We start from the raw sequence: 19315 nt of genomic DNA, 5'->3' as shown, positions 1-19315 counted from the left end.
AAACGGGAGCCTAGGGGCAGATGGACGGCCGGACTCATCAGTCGGCTAGAAAGCTGGCTAAACCGGGAGGCGGGAGAAATCGACTTCTACCTCAACCAATTGTTGACAAGGCATGGTCTGTTCTGCTCTTACCTCGCAAAAATGAGGACAGTAGCAGACGCCAAATGCCCCTATGGCCGTCGACAATGCCCACCACACATTCTTCAAATGTGATAGATAGAGCGTCGAACGACTCGCCTTGGAGCAAGACCTCGGAAAAATCTCGCCAGACAACATTGTCGAGAAAATGCTCCGAGGTCAGGAGGAGTAGAACTAGGTGGCCCAGTACGTCAGGACCACCTTGCGCAGAAAAAGGATGGGGATCGGTGGCACATATACCTGCCCCCAACGTTGCTGCAGGCTCCTGCTCCATAGAGCCGAAGGGAGAGTCCCATAATGGGACCTGATGCTGTGGCTCCATCCCGACATAATGCCACATGGCGGTGCCGGAATGGTAACACTATGCCACTAGGATGGATATGAGTTTAGTCGATAATGCGTATTACACCGCTGAGCCCGACACTCCAGGGACTTTAATGGGGAAACCAAATAATGAGGGGTTCTTTTGTTGGCATGGTTCCGGGGTGAGTGCGTAAAGTTTGGCATTCTCAGACCATCAGAAAAAAAGTACTATCGTTATTATCGTCATTATCGTTATTATTATATTTATTGTTATTATTATTATAATTATCGTTATTATCACTATAATTATCCTTACTATTATTATTATTATCGTTATTATCGTTATTATCGTTTTTAACATTTTTATCGTTATTGTCGTCTTTATCGTTAATTTTTTTATTATTATCATTACCATTATTATCGATATTATTATTATTATTATTATTATTATTATTATTATTATTACTATTATTATTATTGTTATAGTTCCTACCGTTATAATTATTATTATTGTTATTAATAACGTTAATAATATTATTATTCTTATTATCGTCATTGTCGTTATTATCGTTATTATTGTTTTTAATGTTTTTATCGTTATTGTCGTCATTATCGTTAATTTTGTTATTATTATCATTATTATCGATATTATTATTATTATTATTATTATTATTATTATTATTATTACTATTATTATTATTATTATTATTATTATTATTATTATTATTATTATTATTATTATTATTATTATTATTAATATTGTTACATTTATTATTATTATTATTATTATATTTCTTAACATCATTATTATTATTATGGTTATTATTATCGTTATTAGCTTTATTTTCCTTATAACCGTTATTACCATTATTGTCGTTATACCTTTATTACAGTTATTATCGTTATTATCGTTATTATTATTATTTTTTCTATTATCGTTATTATGATTATTATCGCTATAATCGTTATTACCGCTATTGTCGTTACAATCGTTATTATCGTTATTATCATTATTATAGTTATTATTATTGTCGTTATTATCGTTGTTATTATTATTATTATTGTTATTGTTATTATCGTTTTAATCGTTACTATTGCTTTTGTCGTCATTTGCGTTATTATCGTTTTTACAGTGAATTTCGTTGTAGTCGTTATTACCGTCATTATCACTATTTTTATTGTTGTCGTTATTATTGCTATTATTTTTATTATTATTTTTAACGATATTATCGTCATTAATGTTATTATCTTTATTATTACTATTATTATATTTATCGTTATTATCTTTACTGTCACTATTACGGATATTACCGTATTTATCGTTAAATTTAATATTTTCGTTATGATTAATTTTATTCTCATCATTGTTATATTTATTTTCGTTATTGTCTATTATTATCGTTATTACCGTTATTATCGTTATTATCGTTTTATAGTTATTATCGATATAATCGTTGTTATTATTATTATAGTTATTATCGTTGTTATCGTTATTATCGTTATTATCGTTATTATAGCTAATACCATTATAATCGCTGTTATTGTTAATAACATTTTTATCACTTTTTCTCATGTTATTGTTATTATTATTACTGTTGTTATTATTATTATCGTTATTAATGTTATTATCGTTATCAATGTTCTTACTATTAGGGCTATTAGTATCGTATTATATTTGATTTATTATTAATATTATTATTATTATTACCCTTATTATCGTTATTATCAATTTTATCGTTATTTTTATTATTATTATGATTAGTCTTATTATTATACTTATTTTCGTTAAAATCGCTTTTATTTTTATTATTAATGTTATTACTATTATTGTCTTTATTATCATTATTATCGTTATTAATATCGTTCTTATATTTACAACCGTTATTCTCGTTATATTTGCTATTATTATAGTAGATATTATCGTTGTTATTATTTCCACTAATATTATTATTATTATTAATATTCTTCTACTTATTATTATTATTACTGTTATTAACGTTATTATCGTTATAATTGTTATTATCGTTATTATTGTTATTAAGGTTACTTTCGATTATAACGTCATTATCGTTATTATTGTAATTATTATTTTTATTATCGTTATTATCATTATAATCGATATTATCGTATATACCGTTATGTTCGCTATTTACATCCTTATCGATTTTATTATTAATATTATTATTAATATCAATATTTCCGTTACAACAGTTATTATTGTCATTTTTGTTATTTTTCTTTTAGTTGTTATTATAGTTATCTCGTTATTATTGTAATTAACGTTTTTGTCGTTATTGTTGTTATTATTATTATTAACGTTATTATAGTTGATATTATTGTTACTTTTAATATTAATATTATTATCGTTATTATCACTATCATTGTTATAATCGCTATTACGGATGTTGTCATAATCGTTCTTTTTATTTTTATCGTTATTATTAATATTAATGTTATAATTATTATTATCATAAATCGTTTTGTCGTTATTATCGTTATTATAGTTAATAATATTATTATCTCTGATATTGTTATTATCGTTAATATTATTATAAGAGTAAGTATTGTTATTATCGTTATAATCGTTAATATCCTTATAATCGCTATTATCGTTATTTTCGTTATTATATTTAATATTACTTTTATCGATATTATCTTTTTTATCGATATTATTTTCATTTTTTCGTTATAATCATTTTTATCGTTATTATCGTTATTATCGTTATTTTCGTTAATACCGTTTTTATCGTAATTTTAGTTACTATAATTATAATCGTTAATAGCGTCATTATCGTTATTTTAGTTATTAATAAATTTTACCGTTACTGTCGTTATTATTATTACAATTAATACTTTTGTCATCGTTATTGTAGATAATATCGTTTTTACCTTTATTATCTTGGATATAATAGTTATTATAAATTATCCTATCGTTATTATTATCGTTATTATCGTTAATATCGTTCTTATTATTCTTATTATTATTATAATTATCATTATCGTTATTATTGTTATTATTGTTATAATCGTTATTATCGGTATTATCCTAATAATCACTATTTGTGTTTTTATCGTTATTATTAATATTATTATGTTAATCGATATTATCATATCTCATTATTATCATTATTATCGTTATGAACATCTTTACACTTATTATTATTAATATTATTCTTAATATTAGTATTTTTACAATAATTATTATCGTTAATATTATTATTATTTTTATTATTATTATTATTATTATAAATTTATTACTATTATCGATATTACTGTTGTTATTATTATTATCAATATTATTATTGTTGTTATCGTTACTATCGTTATTATCGTTTTATACTCTTTCTTTATTATTATAGTTATTATTAATATAATTATTTTTATCGTTATTATCGTTATTATCGTTTTTATTTTTATTATCGCTATTATCCTTAAAATCGTTAATAGCGTTATTATCGTTATAATTATTATTATAATTATTTATGTTATTATCTGTATAATCGTTATTATCGTTATTACCGTTAATAACAGTATTTCTTTTTTATCGTTATTATTGTTATTATTATTATTGTTATTTTCCATGTTATGGTTATAATCATTATTATAATTGTTTTTATAATTATTGTTATTATCTATACTATCGTTATTGTAGTCATTATCGTAATTATTACTATTATTATTTTTATTATTATAAATATTATCTTTATAATTATCGGTATTATCGCTAATATTGTTATTATCGTTAATATTATTATTATTACTATTATTATAGTTACATTAGTTTTATTGTTTTTACTGTCACTCTTATTATTATTGCTATTATTATTGTTCTTAGCGTTAGTAACGTAATTACCGTAATTATCGAAATTATCGTTAATATGGTTAAATTTAATATTATGATTATGGTTATCGTTATTATCATCATTACTGTTACAATAGTTATTATCGTTATTATCCTTATAATGGTTATTATATATTTAAACGTTATTATCGTATTATTATTGTCATTACCATTATAATAGTTATTATTAATGTTTTTATAATTATCGTTAATATCTTTACTATCGTTATTATAGTTATTTTCGTAATTATTATTATTATAATTTCTATTATTTTAGTTATAATAATTATTATTATCGCTATTATCGTTATTAACGTTATTATCGTTATTACAATTATTATCGTTATTGACGTTATTACTGTTATAATCGTTTCTAATATTATTAAAGTTACTGTCGTTTTTAAAATATTATTAATATTATTTTATTATTATTATTATTATTATAATTATTATTATTGTATTGATCATCATTATTATTATTATTGTTCTTATTATCGTTAATAATTTCATTATCCCTATTATCGCCATTATCGTTATTATCATTAATATAGTAATTATCGTTGCAAACATTATTACATATATTATCGTTATTATCGTTATTTTTATTATTATCGTTATTATTATCAATATTACTATTACTGTTATTTCATCATCATCGCTATAATCGATATTACTACTATTGAAGTAGTTTTCCTTATTAATATTATTAATATTATTATTATCATTATTATTATTATTCCAATTATTATAATTATTGCAGTTTTTATCATTATAATTATTATGGTTATTGACGTTTTTAATCTTATTATCGTTATTATCACTATTATCGTTATTATCGTCATAATAATTATTATAGTCATTTTCGTCATTAACGTTATTGATATTGTAATCGTTATACACGCTATTATTACCATTATTATTATTATTATTGTTAATATCATTATTATCGTTTTTATCGATATTATCGTTATTAGTTTTGTTATTGTTAATATTGTTACTATTAATATTTTCGATATTATCAATGTTACCATTAATATTAATATTATTATTATTAGTAATAATGTTACTATTATTACTATTATTATCGTTATTATCGGTAGGGTCGTTACTATCGTTACAATCGTTATTATCATTTTTACCGTCATTAACGTTATTGTCGTTATTATTATCAATGTCCTTATCGTTATTATTATTATTATTATTATTATTATTATTATTATTATTATTATTATTATTATTATTATTATTATTATTATTATGATTAGCGTTATTATCGTTATTATCGTTACTATCGTTGTTATCATTATTATAGTTTGTATGCTTATAATCGCTGTTAACGATATTTTCATCATTTTAGTTAATATTATAATTTTCTTTATTATCGCTATTATCGATATTATACCTATTGTCGTTATTATTCTTATTATCGTTGTTGTCGTTCTGATCACGATTAGCCTTATTATCATTATTATTATTACTATTATTATTATTATTATTATTTCTTTATTATTATTTTTATTATTATTATTAATATTATTATTTTTGTTATTATTACTATTATTATTGCAGTTTCTACCGTTATTATTATTATTATTGATATTATTCTTATCGTTATTATCGTTATTATCGTTACTGTTTAATTACCGTTATAATTAATATTATCATTACCATTATCGTTATTAACATTATTGCGCTAACTACCTTTATACCGTTTTTATTACCTTTATTACCGTTATTATTGGTATAATTATTATTATAGTTATTTCCTTTGTTGTTTTTATTATTATTATTGTTAATATTATCCTTAGTACTTTCGTTTTAATTGTTATTCTCCTTATTTTCATTATTATCGCTATTAATGCTATTATTGATATTATCTTTATTATTATTATTATTATTTTATTATCGTTATTATGTTTATTACCATTTTTATCGTTGTAATTATTATTATTAATATTATTAACATTAATAATGTTACTATTACTAATATTATTATTAATATCGTTATTACCATTATTATTGTTTATTATCAGTATTTATTATCAGTATTATTTATTATCAGTATTAGTTATTATCGCCATTATCGCCATTATTCTTATTATTATTATTATTATTATTATTATTATTATTATTATTATTATTATTATTTTTATTATTATTATTAATGTTATTATTATCGTTTTTATTGTTGTTACCATTAATATTAATTTTAATATCATTATTAATAATATTACTATAATTATAATTATTACCTTGCTTATTGTTATTACCGTTATTATCGTTATTTTTGTTCTGATTCTTATTATTATTATTAATATTATTAACGTCATAATCGTTATTTTCATTATAATTGTTGCTATTGTTACTATTAATATTAGCGTTATTATCTCAATTATCGCTATTATTGTTATAATCCTTTCCATCGCTTTTATCGTTATTATCGTTATTAGGTTTATTGTGGATATTATCGATAATATTGTAAGTATTATTTTTATTATTCTTATCGTAAGTATCGTTCTTATCGTTATTATAGTTATTATCGTTATAATTAATATAATAGTTATTATTATCGTTATTAACCTTATTATTGTTATTATCGTTATTAACGTTTTAAACGTTATTGCTGTTATTACCATTATTATTGTTATTATTGTTATTATTAATTTTATCGTAATTATCGTTGTTACTATTAATATTAATATTATTATAATTAATCATATTGCCAATATTATTATGATTATCGTTATTATCGTTTTTATCGTTATTTTCGTTACCATCATTATTATCGTAATTACTATTATCATCGTTCTTATCGTTATTATCTTATTACCGTTATTATCTTTATTATCCTTCTAATCGTTATTATCGTTATTATCGTCATTATTGTTTATGTTATTATTATCGTTATTATCTTTGGATAGCTATTATAATCGTCATTATCGTCATAACGGTTATTATAGTAATCACTGTTATTGAATTTATTATCGTTATTTATTATCATTATTATTATTATTATTGTCATTGTTATTATTATTATTTTCGTTACTAACATTATTATCGTACATTTCGTTATTTTCGTTAATATTTTTATTATTTTTGTAACCGTTATTATTTTCATTAATGAACAATTTTCATACTGATAATAATTCATAATCGTTATTGTTGTCATTATCGTAATTATCGTTATTAACGTCATTATTAATATCTACGTTATTATCGTCATTAATATAATTATGCGTATTACTATTGTTGTTACCGTTATTATCTTTATCATCATTATTATTATTATTAACATTAACATCGTTATTACTGTTTTTATCGTTATTGTTATAGTTATTAACACATATATCGATATTATCTTTATTATCGTCATTATCATTATTATTATAATTATCGTTATATTCGTTATACTCGTTAATAACTTTTTTATTGTTACCGTTATAATAGGTTTTCCCGTCAGTATCGTTACTAAGGATATTATGGTTATTATTATTATTATTATTATTATTATTATTATTATTATTATTATTATTATTATTATTATTATTATTATTATTGTTATTATTATTATTATTATTATTATTATTATTATTATTATTATTATTATTATTATTATTATTGTTATTATTATTATTATTATTGCTACTACTACTACTACTACTACTACTATTCTACTACTCTACTACTATTATTATTGTTATTAATAACTTTAATAATATTATTATCCTTATTATCGTCATTATTGTTATTATAGTTTTGATCTTTATAAACATTATTATCTTTACAATTGTTATTATTGCTATTTTTATTATTAATGTTATTCTTATCAATATTATTATTATTACCGTTATTATCTTTTTTAACATTATTGTCGTCGTTAACCCTATTATCGTTATTAGAGTTAATATTACGATTATCGTTATTAACTTTATCATCGATATTACCGACATTATCGTTACATTCGTTATTATCGCAATTATTGCTGCTATCATTATTATTATTGTTATCGTCTTTATTATCGTTATTATCGTTTTTATCGTTATCATTAATTTTTTCGATATTATTATTATTAAAATTTTTATTATTATTATTATCCTTATAATCAATACTATCGCCATTACCGTTATTATATTCTTATTATTATTATTATCGATATTATCGTTATTATTTTTGTTAACGTTATTATCGTTATTATTATTATTATCGATATTATCGTTATTATTTTTGTTAACGTTATTATCTTTAATATCTTTATTATTAAAGTTATTGCTATTATCATTTTATTATTATTATTACCGTTATTATCATTATAATACTTATCATCTTTATTTTAGATATTATCGTTAAAATCCTTATTATAGATATTATCGCTCTTATCTTTACTATTATTATCAATATTATTATTATCATTATTATTATTATTATAGTTTTTACTTTTGTTGTTATTATAATTGTTCTTATTGTCGTAATTAACGCTATTACTATTATATTCATATTTATAGTTATTATCATTATTAACCTTACCATCGTTATTATTAATATTATTTATATTACCGTTATTATCTTTGTTATCGTTTTTATATATTATCTTTTTATTAATTATTATAGTTAAATTTTGTATTATAGTTACTGTTATTTTTACTATTATCATTAATATATTTGTTATCGTTATTGTCCTTATTATCGTTATTATCATTATAATCGTTATTATCGTCATTATCGTTATTATCGTTACAATCTCTATTATCGTCTTTATCATTATTATTGTATCTATGATAATAACTGTCATTATCATCATTATTATCATTATTTTCATTTTTTCGTTTTTATTAATAGTTTCATTATGATTCTTATTATCTTCATTATTGATTTTATCGCCATTACCGATATTATTGTTATTAATTTTATTATCGATATTATTGATATTATAATTATTATTATTATAGTCGTTATTATCGTTATTATTATTAATGTTATTATTATTTTCGTTATTATCATTATAATCGTAATTTTTATTATTATCCATCTTTCTATTATATTGTTATAATTATCAATATTATCATTACCGTTATAATCGTTATTATCGTTATTATAGTTATTATCTTTATAATCTTTATTATCGTTATTGTTGTTACTATTGTTATCTTTATTATTATTATTAGTATTGTTGTTATAATTATTATTATTATTATTATTATTATTGTCGTTATTCTTATCGTTATATATATACTTCCAAACTCAAGACTTCACGGTTGCATCGGTGTAAGAGGCAAATCTTGCATTACGTCTGCATAAAAAAATCTTAACAATTTGCCCCATTTAGTCGGCATATTTCCAAATGCAATATTCATATTGATCTGAAATGCACTCGCGTATCATTCCCTTGCCTGGTCTGAATATTAACACGTCCAATAGTCAGATTGGATCACAATCTATGCGCAGGACTTTTGCTCGAATAGTATTAATATTTCTATAATTGAAATCCCATTGTTTCGAGAAGAACTCGTATAAATTTCTATTGTCTTTTCGGAATATTTACAAGTATGGCAGACGCACTGTTTCGAGATGCAGTCATATAATTTTTTTCGACTAATCGGAATATTTGCGGTTTCGACATTTGCAATGTTTCGAGAGGTACTAGCAGTTTCCCTTTTCAAGTCGGCATATTTCCCAGTTCGATAGTCGCATTGGTTCACAAGTCAGTCGAATAACTTTTCCTCGACTAGAGGAAATATTTCCAATTCTGCCATTCGCATCAGTTCTGGAGGCACTCTGATAACTTTCTCTAGTATAGCCGCAATATTTCTGGGTTCGACTGTCGCATTGGTTAAAGAGGCATTCGCATAAATTTCACTCGACATGTCGGAATATTTCTAGGTCCGACAGTCGCTTCGGTTTTTAATTTTTCTCGCATAACTTTCCACGACTAGATGGAATATTGATAAGTCTAAATTTCGCTTTGGTTCGAAAGGCACTCTCATAATAAAACCTCGACTAGAAGGAATACTTTCATATTCGTAATCACATTTTTCGAGAGGAACTCGCGTAACACTCCCATGGTCAAACGAAATATTTGCGAAGGCCTACAGTCGCTTTGGTTTACATGTCATTCGCATAACTTGTCCTCGGATAGAAGAAATATTTCTAGTTCCGATAGTCACAAAGATTTTTGAGACACTCGCATGACTTTCCCTCGAGTAGTCGCAATATTCATAGTTCGACATTCGTATTGTGTCGACAGGCACTCTATTTCCTTTCCCTTGACTAGTCGGAATATTTGCAAAGGTCGGCAGACGAATTGATTCACAAGTCACTTGCGTGACGTTTTTTTACCTCGACAAGACGGAACATTCCATGTTAGACAGTTGCATGGGCTTACAAATCTCTCATATAACTTCCCCACGTCTAGACGGAATATTTCGAAGTCCGATAGTCGCATCGGTTGGAGAAATACTCGCATATTTTTCACTCGTCTAGTAGGAGTATTTCCAGGTCCCAATATCGCATTGGTTTGAGAGGCACTTGCGCAACTTTCCCTCGTCCAGACGGTATATTTGCATGTCCAACAATCGCATTGATTCAAGCGACACTCGTATAATTTTCCCTCGACTATTCAGAATATTTCTAATTTTGGCAGCCGCATAGGTTCTAGAGGTACTTTTATAACTTTCCCTCGTCTATTCGGAATATTTCTTGGTCCGATAGTCGCAGTGGTTAGGACGCAGTGGTTAGAGGTGCTCGTATAACTTTCCTCGATTATTCGAAAGATTTGCAATGATTGCCAGTTGCATTTTTTCACAAGTCACTCGCATAACTATCTGTCTTCATGTCGGGATTTTTCCTATTCCGACCGTTGCATTGGTTTTGGAGACCCTAACATAATTCTCTCGACTAGTCAGAATATTTCCAAGTCCGACAGCCACGATGTTTCACATGACACTCGAATAACTTTCACTCGACTAGTCGGAAATATTACAAGTCCCACATTTGCTTTGTTTCGAGTGGCACTCGCATAAGTTTCACTCGACCAGTCGAAATATTTCCCTTTCCAAAAGGAGTATTTGTTCGAGGCGCACTCGCGTAACTTTTCCCGACTAGTCGGAAAATTTCCAAGCCCGGCAGTCGCATTGAATTATTAGTCACTCACTTAAATATCCCTAGTATATTTGTTGTATTTCCAAGACCGCCGTATTGGATCTAGAATAACTCGAATAACTTTCCCCAACTAGGCGGAAAATTTCCATGTACGACTGACGCATTGGTACACAAGACACTCGCATAACTCTCTTTCGACTTGTCACGATATTTCTGTTGTCCGACCGTCGCATTTGTCATAGAGTCACTCGCATAACTTTCTTTCGACTATACGGAAAATTTCCAAGTGAGACTTCCGCATTGTTTTGACATACACTCCCATGAATTTCCCACGTCCACTGAGAATTTTCCCAATTCCGACAGTCGCTTTGTTTCAGATGTTTCTCGCACAACTTTCCCCCGACTTGTTGGAATGTTTCCAATCCGACAATCTAATTTTAGACAGACGTAATGTATCTTGTGTCACCTACTTAACTTTCTCTCGATTAGTCGGAATATTTCCAAGTCCGACAATCGAATTGTAGGAATATTTCCAAGCCCTACCAGCGCATTGGTTTACTAGCCTCTCGCTAAAAGTTCCTCCGAATAGTCGGAATATTTCCAAGTTCGATAGTCGCTTTTTTTCGCATAACTCTCCCTGACTAATAGGAATATTTCCAAGCCCAACAGCCAAATTGGTTCGAGAGCACCCATATAATTTTCTCAATACAAGTCGGATCATTTCCATGGCCAACAGTCTCATTGGTGTACATGACTCTAGCATAACTATTCCTCGTCTGGTAGTATTGTTTTTAAGTCCTATAGCTGTATTGGTGCGTGAATCAATTGCATAAATTTCCCTCGCCTAATCAGAATATTTCCAAGTCCGACAGGGGCATTGGTTCGAAAAACACTTAGATAAATTTATGACTAATCGGGATAATTCCAGGACCGACCCGTCGCATTGGTTCCAGAATCACTTGCATAACTTTTCCGCGACTTTTCGGAATAGATCCATGTCCGACATAAGCATTGATTCGAGAGAATCGAACATAACTTTCTTTTGACTATTCGGAATATTTCCAAGTCCGATAGCAACAATGGATCACTACAGACACGCATAACTTTCACTTGACCAGTCGGAATATTTCCGAACCTGACTGTCGCAATGGTTTACAAAAAAAATGCATAACATTCCCTCGACTAATCGGAATAGTTCCAATTACGTCATTCGCATTATTTCGAGTGGCACTCGCATAAAATTCCTCAGACTTGCCGAAATAGTTCCTAGTCCGTCAACCGCATTGGTTTACAAGAAACTCGAATAACCTTACCTCAACTAGTCGAAATAGTTCCACATACGACAATCGCTTTGGTTCTGCAGTCACTTGCTTAACTTTCCCACGATTAGTTAGTATATTTCCAAGTCGAACAGTCGCATTTGTTCGAGAGGCACTCGAATTTGTTCGAGAGGCACTCGCATAACTTTCCCCGACCAATCAGAATGTTCCCAACTTCAACAGCCGATCGAAAAGAACCCGCATAACTTTCCTTCGACTAATCGTGATATTGCCGAGTCTGACCGTCGCATTGGCACCAGTGTTACTTGCAAAACTTTCCCATTTATATTCGGAATATTTCCAAGTCCGGACGATACATTAGTTCTAATATCACTCTCATAGCATTTCCTGGACTACTAGAAAATTTTCCTAGCCAGCAGCTGTATTGGATCGAGAATCACTCGCATAACAGTCACTTGACTAGTCAGAATATTTCGAAGTCTGCCAGTCGCATTCGTTCACAAGTCATTCGCAAAACTCTTCCTCGTCAAGTCGGTATATTTTTATGTCAGACATCACATTTGTTCATCAGATACTCGCATAACATTCCCTCGAATAGGTGCGAATATTTTTTTCACCCGACGGCCGCATTTTCTCGAGAAGCACTCGCATAACTATCTATTGAATAGTCGTAATATATCCAAGTACGAAAGCTGTATTATTTCGAGTGGCACTCGCATAACCTTCCTTCGGCTAGTCAGTGTATTCCCAAGTCTGTCAACCGCATTGTTCCGAGGGGTACTCGAATAACTTTTCCTCGACAAGTCGTTCTTTTTCCAGATCCGAACGTCGTATTGGTTCCAGAATAACTCGTATAACATTCCCTCAACTATTCGGATTATTATCCTGTCCAATAGCCGCATTTTTCGAAAAGCACTCGAATAAATTTCAACGAGTAGTCGAAATATTTCCAAGCCCGACGTCGCATTGGTATTTTAGTCACTCCCATAACTCTCCCTCGACTTGTCAGGATGTTTCCAACTGCGACATTAGCATTGGTTCGAGACGCACTCGCACATCATTCCCTCGACTACTGGAATTATTCCAAATTTCGTCATTCGCTTTGGTTCTAAGTCCCTCGAATAACTTTTCCTCGTTCAGTTCGAATGAATCCAAGTACAACATTAGCTTTGGTTCGAGTTCCATTCGCATTACCTTCTCATGACTAGTCAAAATATGTTCAATTGCGACAGCCACATTGGTTCAGAAAAGATTCGCATAACTCTCCCTCGACTAGTCGTATTATTTCCTAGCCCGACAGCCGCATTTGTTCGAGAGGCACTCGCATGAAATTTCTCCGACTAGTCGAGGGAATGTTATGCGAGTAACTTGTGATCGAATGCGACAGGAAAGCTTGGAAATACTTAAGCTAGTCGAGGGAAGTTATGCAAATGGATCTCGAAAGAATGTAGCTGTCTGTCTTGGAAATATCCTGACTAATCGAGGAATAGCTATGCGAGTATCTTGTGAACAAATGTTTCTGTTGGGATTCGAATCATACCGACTAGTCGAGAAAAGATTACTCGGATGTCTCTCATATGAATGCGAGCGTCGGGCTTGGAAAAGTTTCGATACTTCGTTGGAAAGTTATGCGAGTGATCCTTAAGTCATCGCGTCTCTCGTACTTGGACATATCCCGATTAGTCGTGCGAATTCAATGCCCCTGCCTTCCGAACCAATGAAATCATCGTGCTCGAAAATATTCCGACTAGTCGAGGGAAAGATATGCGAGCGCCTCTCGAAACAATGCAGCCGCCGTACTTGGAAATATTTCAACTAGTCCTGCTTAAGTTATACGAATGCATCTCGAACCAATGCGGCTCTCGGACTTGGAAATACTATGACTAGTCAAGGGAAAGTTATACGATTGACCATGGAACCAAAGCGACTGTCGGAGTAGGAAATATTCCGATTAATCGAGGGAATGTTATGCGAGTACGTCTCGAACGAAAAAGAATGCCGGACTTGGAAATATCCCGAAAAGTAGTGGAAGAGGTATAGAAGTTCCTCTCGAAGCAATGCGACTGTCGGATTTGGAAATATTACGAATAGTAGAGGGTAATGTATGAGAGTGCCTAGGACCAAATCGTCTGTCGGACATGGAATATTTCGACATGTCGGCGAAAGTTGTAGTAGTGACTCTCGGGCCAATACGGCAGTCGTAGTTGGAAATATTCCACCTAGTCCAGGGAGAGTTAACCACGTGAATTGTGATCCAATGCTACTGTCGGACTTAAAAATGTGGATTCTAGTTTAGTAAAAATCGTGTTAGGGCCTCTCGAATGCGAAAGTCGGTCCAAGAAATATTACGCCTAATCGATGGAAAGTTATATGATAGTCCCTCTAACCAATGTGACATTCGCAATTGAAGATATTCCGACATGTCGAGGGAAAGATATCCGATGACCTCTAGAAAAATTGCGACTGCCGGAATTGGAAACATTCCGACTATTCTAGAAAGATATGCTAGTGTGTCTCAAACCACTGCGACAGTTACACCGTAAAATATTCCGACTTTTCGATAGAGAGATATGCGACTGGTTCTCAAACAAATGCGACTGTCAGATCTTGAAATTTTCCGACAAGTCGAAGAAAAGTTATGCAATTGCCTCTCGAATCAATGCGACTGTGTGACTTCAAAACATTGCGACTAATCGAGAATAAGTTATAGGAGTGCTTTTCCAACTAATGCACCTTTCGGACTTGGAAATATTCCGTCTACTCGAGAGAATTTTGTGAGCCGTCCTCATGAACCAGTGCGTTTTTCGAATATGGAAATATTCCAACTAGTCAAGGGAAAGTTGTGAGAGTGCTGCTCGAACCAACGCGTATGTCGGACTCGAAACTTTCCGACTAGTCGAAGGATTTTCTTGCGTGTGCTTTCAAATTATTTCAACTAACGGACTCGGCAACATACCACTTAATTGAGGGAAAGCTATGCGACAGCCTCTCGAAACAATACGACTGACGGAATTAGTAATATTCCGACTGGTTGAGGGAAAGTTATGCGAGTGTTTCACGAATCAATACTACCGTCGTACTCGTAATTGTTTATACCTATTCCCAGTCGTGGGAAAAATATAAGAGCGTATCCCAATATAATGCTTCTGTCGGTCCAGGATATATTTCTACATGTCACAAGGAAGCAGAGTTATGAGAGTTCCTCTCGAACCAATGCGTCTGATGGAGATAGAAATCACCCGACTAGTCGAAGCAAAGTAATGGGAGTGGCTCTCGAATCAATGATATTGTCAAACTCGGAACTTTCCGACTAGTCGAGTGAAATTTGAGCGAGTGCCACTTCAACCAATGCAACTGTCGTACGTGGATATATTCCGACTAGTCAAGGGAAAGTTATGCGAGTGCCTCACGTACCAATGCTACTGTAGTGATTGGATTCATTCCGATTATTCGAGAGAATGATATTTGCGTACCTCTCGAACCAATGCGACCGTCGGACATGGCAATATTTATTTTGGTCGAGAGAAAGTTATGCGAGTGCATCATGAACCAATGCAACAGCTGTACTTAGAAATATTCCGACTAGTAGTGGTAATGTGGAGAGCGCGCCTAGAACCAATACGATTGCCGGAATTATCAATACTCCGTCTTGTCGAAGTAATGTTATGTGAGTGAATTGTGAACCAATGAGTTTGTCGGACTTAGAAATATTCTGTGTAGTAGAGGGTTAGTTATGAGAGTGACTCTCGAAACAATTCTACTGATGGTCCTAGAATTATTCCAACTAGACGAGGAAAGACATGCGAAGGATGTGTGTATCAATGCGACTGTCGGATTGGAAATTGTCCTATTCTTCTAATTCCTGTTACTTAATGTATTTTTACTGAAGTACTTAATACAACAGTCTTGGTTATGTTCTTTACGCTTTCTAACCAGAAGTACCTTTACTGAGTACGATGATCATATGTACTTCTTTTCTTTTTCAAGTCCCTTACTTAAAGTATTAGCAACAAATCAGTTATTACACGTTCTTTCTTTTCATTCTAAGTCCTTTGACTTAATGTACTTCTACTAAAGAACTTTGTTTGTGTTATTTCCTCTCTTTTCTATGTCCCCTTATCTAAAGCACTTTTAAAGTATCTATATTGCATGATCGTTCCACTCCAAGTATCCTCTCTTAAAGTATTTTACCAAAGTACCTCCACTATGATTGATTATATTCCTCCCATTTCAAGTCCTGTCCCTCAAAGTACTTTTAATGAAGAATCTTGATTGTGTGTCTTCTCTTTCCTTCCCAAACCTTTCATGTAATGTATTTCCACCAAAGTACATAATTATATTTTCCTTATTCTTCTACCAAGTCGTCTTACGTAAAGTACTTTTACAGAAACACATGGTCTATATGACCCTCCTCCACTCTTCTAAGCTCTTCTACCTAAAGTACTTTCACTAAATTACCATGTCTATATGCTCTTTCTTTAGTTCCTATGTCCTTCTACTCACAGTACTGTTGCCAAAGCACTTGATTACAAAATCATTCTTTCCCTTCTTGGTCCTTTTATTCAAAGTACTTCTACTAATGTACTTGATTATGTGTTTCGTTGCACCAAGTCATCTTACCCATAATACTTTTCCTAAGAACTTTGTTTATATGTCTAGTCCTCCCTCAATATGCCCTCTTACCTAAAGTCATACTATATGAACCTTGATCATATATTCTCTATTTTCCTCCTGAATCCCTTTACTTAAAGTACTTTTATGAAAGAACTTGGATCTCATATCATTCTTTCTTCTCTATGCCCTCTTACTTAAAGTGCCCTTTTTAGAGTACGTTGATTACACGTTCCTTGTCTAATCCCCTAAGTACTTTACTTAAATTTTCTTAATAGAGCAGCTAGACTAGATGATCTCCGCCTACTTTTTTAAGCCCTTTCATTTAAAACATTTCATTAAAGTTCCTCAACCGTTGTCCGATCATCGCACCGTCACTTTATCATTATGTGAAGTATAGCTGAGAGGTCCTACTTTCCTTCACAAATTATTATTATTATTACGTTTTTTAAACGTTTTCTTTCAACTTAAAAGATTTTCTTCCGCTTCTTTATGTCTTATATTTTATTAATATAATATAATATCGCCTCTTTAAATTCCATTACTACTGCCCATGGGGAAAATATTCCGGAGGTAAACTAGCCTCCCGTTCGGATCTTCGGGTGGAGAATTTCTCAGATGCGGTTAGCGTGGAGAGGAGTAGCTCGCGCATTGCTTCGCTGAATGCAGCTAGCGCGAACCCGAAGGTGACGATTGGATGCACTTCCTTCGTTGGATGCACTTCCTTCGTGTAGGATCTTATTGACACGTCTGGCGAGTGCGCGTTCGTCGTCCTTGTCCGCTAACCGATCGACTCACCGCTGCGCTCCTACCCCTGCATTGCCCGCGCTGTTTCAGATGGTAGCCAGTCTTCTAGAGGCTATAGTAATTTTCGGAAGATGCGATAGGAGTTTGCTGAGGCCATTTTCTAAGGCCGTGAAACAAATGCCACTGAGGCTAAATCGGCCTCGATTATTTTAGGGGAAAATAGCATCAGAACAGCCGCGATATGCCCTTCGAGTTAGAATAATAGATTGGTTGAACAGAACCCATGTGTATTATGCAGCTCTGCACTTTGCACTACGTCTGTGCAAAAATGTCAGCTCCCGGCTCCCCCATCGACGTCGTCTCACACTACTTTCAGTACAGCGACAAAACAGAGGAGCACATTTGGCACTTGGAATCAGTTCTTCGAACCCTAAGGTGGGAGCAATAAATATTATCACTGGACGCCAACGCGCGATCTCCTTTCTGGGATTATCAGGTCACAGACGAAAGAGGTTCTAAATTAGAAATCCTCATCCTGGCATCCGGACTAAATGATAATAACGACGTAAAGTAGCCACATACATTCCAGACCACGAGAGACTCCTCATACATCGACGTAACCCTCTCGTCGCACTCCATGAGCCGACTTATTATTCAATGGAAAGTATGAACATGCGGACGTCCACTTACCACGATTCAAAACACATCGCAATACTACCCACGATGGCCGTGTCGGGGGGGGGGGTGATGCTCGGGGCTACGGGAACAGGAGATTCAATACCAGGAGAGCCAACTGAGATATTTTCGCTTCCTCTCTCTCACCGCGGCAATGCTAGAGGGAAGCAGTTTAGGATCTGCATCAGTAATATAGAAAGAGCGAACATGCTCCCAAGTGTCCTGCAAACCGCGTATTCACAGTCTATGCTCCGGAAAAAGGCTAACCGGTAGTTCAACTCATGGTGGACATCAGCTGTAACAAACAAGTAGAATGCGGTAGCTAGGTTGAGACGCGCGATCCAGAGAAAATATGAATATCAGTCACCCCTCGGGTTAATGCACGAGTATCTATATATGCTGCGGGCGTACATCAAAGTGGTCCGACGTGCCAAATTAGTTAGTTGAAGGAATTTCTTTACGGAACATGGTGAAGCGGAACCGTGGGAGTATGTCTACAAACAACAGGCGGGCAAACTACGCTCCAAAAGTGTAATTAATACTCTCAAACGAGACGGAGGGAAGACCACGAACATCCAAGGAACGGTTAGAGACCTGTGCAATACGCATGTCCCGCACGACAGAT

The sequence above is a fragment of the Vespa mandarinia genome, chromosome 3, assembly GCF_050613455.1.
Source record: "Vespa mandarinia isolate Hongniang chromosome 3, ASM5061345v1, whole genome shotgun sequence".
Classification (NCBI taxonomy): domain Eukaryota; kingdom Metazoa; phylum Arthropoda; class Insecta; order Hymenoptera; family Vespidae; genus Vespa; species Vespa mandarinia.
Note: the sequence above shows the minus strand (reverse complement) of the source record.